This window comes from Octopus bimaculoides, chromosome 30 (genome assembly GCF_046866305.1).
Source record: "Octopus bimaculoides isolate indiv1 chromosome 30, ASM4686630v1, whole genome shotgun sequence".
In the NCBI taxonomy this organism is placed as follows: domain Eukaryota; kingdom Metazoa; phylum Mollusca; class Cephalopoda; order Octopoda; family Octopodidae; genus Octopus; species Octopus bimaculoides.
This window is the reverse complement of record NC_142957.1, coordinates 18,364,912-18,374,911: the sequence shown is the minus strand read 5'-3', so window position 1 is coordinate 18,374,911 and position 10,000 is coordinate 18,364,912. Positions and strand designations below refer to the sequence as shown.

General features: G+C 35.9%; 1 long non-coding RNA gene across 1 annotated transcript in view; it reads left to right on the top strand.

Annotated features, from left to right (window-relative positions):
- Positions 1-1,347, top strand: part of LOC106875557 (uncharacterized) — a 4,769-nt gene extending 3,422 nt beyond the window's left edge. The window contains exons 3-4 of the long non-coding RNA XR_001410138.3: positions 84-226; positions 1,057-1,347. This is a non-coding gene — a long non-coding RNA (uncharacterized LOC106875557). The remainder of the gene's footprint in view (positions 1-83; positions 227-1,056) is intronic.
- The last annotated feature ends 8,653 nt before the right edge of the window (positions 1,348-10,000 follow it).

Below are 10,000 nucleotides of genomic sequence, written 5' to 3'. Positions count from 1 at the left end.
TTAGTAATTTTTTCAATTTTTTTTCATTGTTCTTATTTTTCTTTTCCTTTTTACTTTTCTTCTGCCGTGTAAAATACTTCAAGAACCAAAATGTGGCCACACCACATTCCTCAAAACGCAGTGTTACCAAATATGCCCTGCGGGTCACCTCATCGTTAGTGGTTTAAAAGGCTGTCAGAAGGGGTGGCACTGTTGCACTTCTTAACCCCAGCGACAACCTCTCAAGGTAAATATATTGGTTTTAAACGCCAGCTTCTCTTTTATGCTTCAAGGTTTAACACAAATATATGTGTATGTGTATGTGTGCATATATGCATTTGTGCATGTGTGTGCGTGTGTGTGTGTGTGTGTGTGTGCATGTACATATTTCTGGTGCTAATGCCATGTAAAAAGCATGCAGCCATGATGATGATGATGATGATGATCATCATCATCATCATCATCATCATCATCATCATCATCATCATCATCATCATCATCATCATCATCATCATCATCATCATCATCATCATCATCATCATCATCATCATCATCATGTATGCATATATAGGTTTGTGTGTGTGTCTGTATATGTGTGTTATTTCTTTGCTGCCCACAAGGGGCTAAACATAGAGGGGACAAACAAGGACAGACAAACGGATTAAGTCGATTATATCGACCCCAGTGCGTAACTGGTACTTATTTAATCGGCCCCGAAAGGATGAAAGGCAAAGTCGACCTCGGCGGAATTTGAACTCAAAACGTAGCGGCAGACGAAATACCGCTAAGCATTTCGCCCGGCGTGCTAACGTTTCTGCCAGCTCGTGTCTGTATATGTGTGTATATTTACATAGGTATATATGTGTGTGTGTGTGTGAGTATATGTGTGTATATGTGTTTAAATATTCTACCTCAGCCTCTTTTCCATCTCCTCTTCCTCCTCCCCCCTCACCTACCCACAATTGGCTCTGCCAAGAACTTTGTGGTCCGAACTGATTATCTGTTTCTTTTTTCTTCTTTTTCTTTTTTTCTGTGTCTCCTCTTCCTCCTCCTTCCCTTCCCCCTTTTCCAACGCAGGTGATGTCACTGCCACACCGAAGGAGGGCCCCATTGCAGAAACATGGACTTGATACACTCCACCACATCACCCACACTCAAAAATGGCTGAAGATGTGATCCTGTAACAATTGCATTGCACATGTTTCATAAGACACATACGCACGTACATACACACACACGTACACACACGTACACACACGTACACACACATGTATACACACACATGTATACATACATGCATGTCAACAAGACTGCTGTCTAATGACTGAATTATGTAAAATAGACAAATAATATATATGTATATACATATATATATATATATATATATATATATATATATATATATATATATACATACACACACACACATATATATATATACACACACATACATACACATATATTCAACTGAACCTTTATATATAAATATATATATATATATAAATATATATATATATATACATATATATATATATATATACTATATTAAAAAGTACCAAAAGTATCACAAAACTGCTACTCAGTGTTTCATGTTCTCGTTCGTTGGACGGTTTCGTTTGGAATGGGACAAGAATCAGATTATAACCTTATTTTTGTTCCATTGTAAACAAAATTGTCCGACGAATGGAAATGTGAAACTCTGAGTAACAGATCTTGTGATATCTTTGTAGCTTTTTAATAAAGCATATTACTCTACCTCTGGTATTTAGTACTCTTTTTTCCACCTTCTTTCGCATTTATGTGCTTACTCTGGTATATATATATATATATATATATCCATATATATATATATATATATAAATATATATATATATATATATATATCAATATATATATATATATATATATATATATATATATATATATATATATATATATATATATATATATATATATATAAGACACTTATATATATATGTGCGTATGTGTCTTATATATATATATATATATATCTGTCCATCCGTTCGTCTGTCTGCCTGCCTATCTATCTATCTATCTATCTATCTATCTATCTATCTATCTATCTATCTATCTATCTATCTAGCTAGCTATCTATCTATCTATATACATATACATACTTATAGATAGATCTATAGGTGTTGTTGTGTTTACATCTCCGAAACTTAGCAGTTCATCAAAAGATATCGATAGAGTAAGCACTAGGCTTACAAAGAATAAGTCCTGGGGTCAATTTCTTCAACCAAAAGAGGCGGTACTCCAGCATGGCCACTGTCAAATAACTGAAACAAGGAAAAAGAATCAATGAACATTGATATTGTGCACTGCTTACAGCATCGAGGGATTTTAACTGTTCTTTCTTGCAACATAGGTGCGTCTGCACCCTCGGCCACAATTAGTGTATATATTCATATATATATATATATATATATATATATATATATATATATATACACACAGACACATGCATGTATATATGTATGTTTGTGTAGAAGCAGAAAACACGTCTATCATCAAAACAAGTTATATACAAAATCCTAAACGAATCGATGTTAATCGTTCAATATAAAAGACACCCCAGTCGTATTGATCTCCTGACTCCAGTCCGTGACAACATAAACGACAAAGACAATTAGCTTATTATTAAAGAAATATTTATTGATCAACAACACGTGCTGCTTGGTTAATTAATACAAACAACTCGTTATTGTTGTCGATTTTTATATTGATACTGTTGTTATTCCCACATGTGTGTGTGTGTGTGTGTGTGTGTCCCTAAGGCTGTGGCCATGCTGGGGCATATATACACACATATTCATGTGCACATACTGTGTGTGTGTTGAAGAAAATGAGATGACAAAGAAATAAAACAATTCTCTTATGAACTTCACTAGCTTACAGTTGTTTCTGCTGCATGTGTATAAATAAATACATTTTACCTCAGAGATCAAATTACCCTTTATCTAAGTTTGGATATATCTATCTTCATACACATTTTAAAATTAATCTTATCTTATTTATGGGATGAGCCCTTGCTTTTCACTGCACATTTAGGTGTCAATGGTAATACTTTTTCATATATATATATATATATATATATATATATATATATATATATATATATATATATATGTATATATATAAGGTGCGATGGGTAAATTGTCCCTCTTTTTTCATTTCTAATTTTGCACATACACATTGCTTGTTTTTTAATTTTGTCAACTACACAGTATAGTATGGTCAGTTGGGCACTGTCTGTGAGAAAAACAGTACTATGATGTAATTCACTCGGCCAGAAATTAGGAAACGACATGCTATACTGCTTGGCATTCGCACCAGAAGCTCCAATACAAACATTTCAGAGTGATTGAATGTCAGTCTGAGGACTTGTTGTGCCCCCAAAACCTGTACCGAGAGTGATGAACATCAAACATCCAGTCAACATCATGGTGTTTGGAGTGATCCCTAGTGATAGCATAATTATATCTCCATTCATCTTCCCACACAGCCTCAGACTCGATATGGAAACCTACATCAAGTGCCCGGAGGAGGTAGTGCTGCCCTGGATCAAGAGGGTGTCTGTGGGAAGACCCTATGTCTGGCGGCAGGATTCTGCACCATGCCACACAAGCAGGAGAACCCAGTCATGGCTGTCAGACGATTTCTGAGACCACATCACCCCTAACATCTGGCCACCTAACTCCCCAGATTGCAACCCCCTTCATTATTATGTGTGGGGTGCACTTGAGCGAGAGACCAACAAAGCTCCTTGTGACACCAAAAATGAACTGAAGGCAAGGATTATGGCAGCATTCACCAACTTAAACAAGGAGGCCGTCCAGAAAAATTACAGAAGATTCTGAAGTCATCTGGAGGCCATGGTTGAAGCCAACAGTGATTTTATTGAGTAAATTTACTCTTTAGTATTTCAAGATATTTTTAGGTAATTCTGGTAAATGCATCTTAAAATGAGATGTCAGTGTTATTTTCATTTTTGCATAATTCAGATGACAGTTTATGCAAGAAAGTATACTAGTCCCTTAATTTTCAATATCTAATATTCAATATTCAATATTTCATTTATTCAATAAGACAATCAATACTTCATTTTATTATTTTACTGAATATATTATATATTCTATATCCTACATTAATATTATAAGTATATAAATAAAACATAAAAAAACAGATTTGGAATTCCTTTGAATAATATATATATATATATGTATGTATGCATATATATGTACATATCTATATACATATACGTACGTATGTGTGTATGTATGTATGCATATGTATATATATATATATATATATATATATATATATATATATATATATATATATATACATATATACATATATATATATACATATATATATACATATATATACAGGGTAACTCACAATAGTATATTGACACTTTAACAACTGATTTCTCTTTACATTTATCTCATATGTCTCTGTGCTTGTGTTTAATCCCACTTCACAACCGGTGTTAGTTTGATTACAACCCCACAATGTTTGAAGCCCAGCATAAGTGATTGATATATTAAGTATCAGTCTTAAAAAAAATTTTTTAAATAAGTAATTGAGTTGATTTGTTCGTCTAAACTTTTTTCCAAGCTACACCCCAGCATGACCTTGGTCCAGTACAGGAAACAAGTATAAAAACAACATATATATATATATATATATGTATATATGTAAAAATTAACAGTTCCTTCTCCAAGCCAAGATTCGAAACCGAATCTAGAATTGTCGGTCGTCCAAACCACCACGACCAACAGGCGTGAAAACAGGGTTTTTTTGTCTTGTCAAAAAGTGATTATCTCCCTTTGACCGACAACCTCAGCCAACAAACTCTGCTGCAATATGTCCGTCCTTCCAGACAGACGAGGGGGAGAAGGGCCTAGCCAGCGAACGAGGAAGTTCTACAGAGATGTCTGAGACATTCTAAATGTTGGCTGGACTTTTAAAAACTCCAGACACACGGGTCCTGGGGACAGCTGATATCTTGAGTATTGAGGCGAAGGTGCACAAGCACCAGTTTCGTTAGAGTGGACACCTTATTAGAATGAAGGATAGGAAGATCCCTAAAAGGATGCTATATTACTCTTTTACTTGTTTCAGTCATTTGACTGCGGCCATGCTGGAGTACCGCCTTTACTCGAGCAAATCGACCCCAGGACTTATTCATTGTAAGTCCAGTACTTATTCTATCGGTCTCTTTTACCGAACTGCTAATCACGGGGACATAAACACACCAGCATCGGTTGTCAAGCAATGCTAGGGGGACAAACACAGATACACAAACACACACACACACACACACACACACACACACACACGCATATATATATGACGGGCTTCTTTCAGTTTCCGTCTACCAAATCCACTCACAAGGCTTTGGTCGGCCCGAGGCTATAGTAGAAGACACTTGCCCAAGATTTCATGCAGTGGGACTGAACCCGGAACCATGTGGTTGGTAAGCAAGCTACTTACCACACAGCCACTCCTGGGGAACTTGTGAATAGAAAGAGACCCCGGCAGAAACCAAGGCTATGATTTAAGGACTTTGTCAAGTGTTCATTAAAGGTCTGTGGTTTGCAGGGGACTGACTGGGAGAGCAAGGCCTGTCATCACCACAGATGGAGGAAGAAGGTTAAGGAGGGAGTTGATACCTTTAGGAGGGCACATATTCTGCAGGAAGAATTTAAACATGCTGCCTGAAAGTGCACTGCTAGCGTAGTGATTGGGGAAAGCTTGGTTTGTAATATTTGCAATCGAGTATGCTTCTCAAGACCAGGACACTTTAGCCACCAACAGAGCCACAAATGCAAAATAAAAGTTAGTCCTAGAGCACACAATGTCAGCAATGGTCTTCCTTGGTCACGAGTGGATGGCCATCATTATGTATGTATGTAGGTATGTATGTATGTATATATATATGTATACACACACACACACACACACTATTTACATTCTTCCTTGACTGCTATAGCCCTCCCAATGCATTGCAATGTGCATATTTCTCACCAAAGCCTTTAGATGGAATGGTGTTAATGCATCACGTGTGTCCTGCAACAACAAGCTGTTACTGAAGATATTTTGTTTATTGTGGATTATATTTGAATGAAGAGTGGAGAGGATAGTATCAGTACTTTAATGCTGAGCTCAACAAATGGTTTAGCCTTTCTAGCAACGGTGAGCTATGACTATACATACATATGAATATATATATATATATATATATATATATATATATATATATATATATATATATATATATATATATATACATAATTAAGGGATCAGCAAACATTTGCTTCACCACATACCGAAGTTCAGAAATAGCAGCTAAAAAAGCTGGAACTTCAGTATGTGGTGAAGCTAATGTTTGCTGATCCCTTAATTATGTTTATAAATGTATAAGGACTTTTAAATAAGTTCTCCACCGATAATGGTGTTTACATACCGAAGGGCTTGGTAAAAATTATTAATTGTTGATATATTAATAAATTAATAAATTGATAAACCTTTACCCTTTTAATTGTAATATATATATATATATATATATATATATATATATATATATATATATATATATATATATATAATTCCAAAAACTAGCCTGCTAGCCTTGGCTATGTCAAGATGGATTTTTATGTATTCTTCCCACTTAGATTTTAAATGTTGCCACAACAGTATTATGTCCATTCTGCTGAAATAAATTTACAGTAAATTTTCTGTATCCTTGTGCAGCTGAAGATTGCTCTGCATTTTGCATTTAATGTAATGTTCGCATTACTTAAATAAGTGGAGTAGCGTGAAACGTGCGTACTGCAATGACCTTTAAAATCCATGTTGTTTTTTTTGATTTTTGATCACCTTGTTTTTGGAATTCTTTGAATAATACCATGCTGTAATTTGGTGCCTAAACTTAAGTGCCACATTCAATTTTGAATCTCTCCCTCTCTCTCTCTCTCTATATATATATATATATCATCATCATCGTTTAACGTCCGCTTTCCATGCTAGCATGGGTTGGACGATTTGATTGAGGACTGGTGAAACCAGATGGCTACACCAGGCTGCAATCTGATCTGGCAGAGTTTCTACAGCTGGATGCCCTTCCTAACGCCAACCACTCAGAGAGTGTGGTGGGTGCTTTTACATTCCACCAGCACGAAGGCCAGTCAGGAGGTACTGGCAACGGCCACACACAAAATGGTGTATTTTACGTGCCACCTACACAGGAGCCAGTCCTGTGATACTGGCAACGAACTCGCTCGAATGTCTTTTCACGTGCCACTGGCACAAGTGCCAGGAAGGCAACGTTGGTAACGATCACGCTCAAATGGTGCTATTCACGTGCCACCGGCTCGAAAGCCAGGCAGCTGGTGCTTGGTCTGACTAAGAAGGATCCGGACAGTTGCCATAGTGACGAAGGTAAAGCATGCAGAGTGAAGTCGCTTGGCAAAAATTGACCTTGAACTCTGCCGTGTATGTCTATGAAGTTCCAACGTCCTAACTCACTTCTGCTGTTTACAGCGGTGGCTTGGAAGGTGTGTAGCATGTGACTGTTGCATTGGCCATGACAGAGAAATTTGTCGTGGCGATACCTATTCAGAAGCCTGAACCAAGTTTCAGAAAGGCTAAAGTTAACAAGAATGTATAGCTACACACACACACATCATCATCGTTTAACGTCCGCTTTCCATGCTAGCATGGGTTGGACGATTTGACTGAGGACTGGTGCAACCGGATGGCTACACCAGGCTCCAATCTAATTTGCCAGAGTTTCTACAGCTGGATGCCCTTCCAAAATTACAAGTAAAAACTCAATTAAAATCAATTTATTAAAAATTAAAATTAAATTAAGCTTCACAGTATAATATTGAGGCAAGTGAAATCGAAACCAAACTAAATTCGACGACTGGCACCCATGCCAACGTCGTCTCCTTTATTGGACACGAAACTCAGCTTGCGATGACTTATTGGGGCAAGCGAAAGCGAAATCGGGATGGCACCTGTACCCAGCGTCGCCTTTCTGGCACTTGTGCCCGTGGCATGTGTAAGGACTTTCGATCGAGGCCGTTGCCAGTGCCCCTGGTGACACATAAAATACACCATTTGAGCGTGGCCATTGCCAGTACCGCCTGACTGGCCTTCGTGCCGGTGGCACGTAAAAAGCACCCACTACACTCTCTGAGTGGTTGGCGTTAGGAAGGGCATCCAGCTTGGAGCCTGGTGTAGCCATCTGGTTTCACTAGTCCTCAGTCAAATCGTCCAACCCATGCTAGCATGGAAAGCGGACGTTAAACGATGATGATGATATATATATATATATATATATAGAGAGAGAGAGAGAGATACATACATACATATATGTAAGAAAATAAAAGAAAATGGAGAAGAAAAAATATATTGTACACTTGGTTAAATTTATTAGTATCTCAATGAAAATGTAATAGATATAAAATTCAGAATATCAGGGGACCGGATCTACGAATGAAATAACCAAAGAGACCCTACATATATTTCAATCCAGCTTTAGGTTTGACTTAGCAGCATTGAAAGCTATTTTACATGTAAAAAAACCCCCCACATTTAGTTGGATATATTCAGGGAAAGACTGTGTACTTTCACGTGTTGAACAGCAAAATAAACTGAGGATGCCGAGCTCATGTGAGGAGATATTATACATTGAAATTTTTCTAAAATACTATAATGCATTTGAAAAATATATATATAAGGGATTGAGGGACATGAAAAAGTCAATTAATTATAATATGGGATGCCATGGGCTGTTGAGGGTATTAAAGACAAAATTAAAGATGAAATATTTTTGAGAGGGAAAGTTTTGAGAAATAAAAATGGAAAATAACTATATATATATATTATTATAGTTATTAATAATTCGTTGTTTGTATGTATTAATGTATATATTATAGTATTCAGAGAAAAAATTTTGTTTATATACTACAGAAATGAATATTAAAGCGAAAAAAATAATAAGTGTATAGAAAGAAGTAGATTTTATGAGCGGGGTAAGAAATAACGAAATGGGAGAAAAAAACGTAATTTTTTTTATATGGGGTATAATATACGAAAAATATGGATTAAGAAATAAAAGAGAAGGGGGAAAGAGGGGAAAAATGGTTTATCTATATATATATAAAGATGAAAATGTGTTATTTGCTGAGAGCAAAAATTGAAAGATATATGAAATGGTCGTGCGTGTGCGCGCGTGTGTGCTTGTGTGTGTGTCTGTGTGTTTGTGTTTGTGTTTGTGGCTAATTTAGCGGGGTTTTTGTAGTGAGCCCGATGTTGTGGTTTGTGTTTATCACTGGAGTCGAATTGTTAATTCGTCTGTAATAGCAATGCCTGGACAATCAAAATATCTTCGTTTTTTTATTTCTTCGCCTACAGGAAAAAGGAGCCAGGAGCCCTTGTCCGGTAAGTTGAATATTTTAATAATTTTTAGCTTCAGTTTATATTTTATATGTTACCAGACAGTGTTTTTATAGTTGATGTATACATGTGAGGTAATAGTTTCACTCTGACAGTATAAAAGTGAAACTGCCTGACATCAAAATAGAGGGATGTTATTGTTACACTTTTGAGTAATACTCAAATAATGAAGATGTAATCTCGCACCAGGCAACAAGTAAAAGATTTTGGGGGCCTTAAACACTACCTGGACCCTAAGTAAGGCATGTGTAAAATTTGAATGAAATTGGTTGTTTAGTTCTCGATTTGTTTTACACTGTTTTCACTTGTTAAACACAATATTTTAATCATTAAGAAATATTTTTTTTAAGTAAATGTGATTTCAAAAATGTAAGATGTTTCTAAAATACAGGATCTATATTTTATCTTTCTTTAAACAGACAATATTTTAATGTTTTTTGACGTTATTTTGAAGTGAATACTGTAAAAAAAAAAAATTCTTTGGTATATTTTGTAAAAAAAAACCTGTTTGTAATCTCAATGTTAA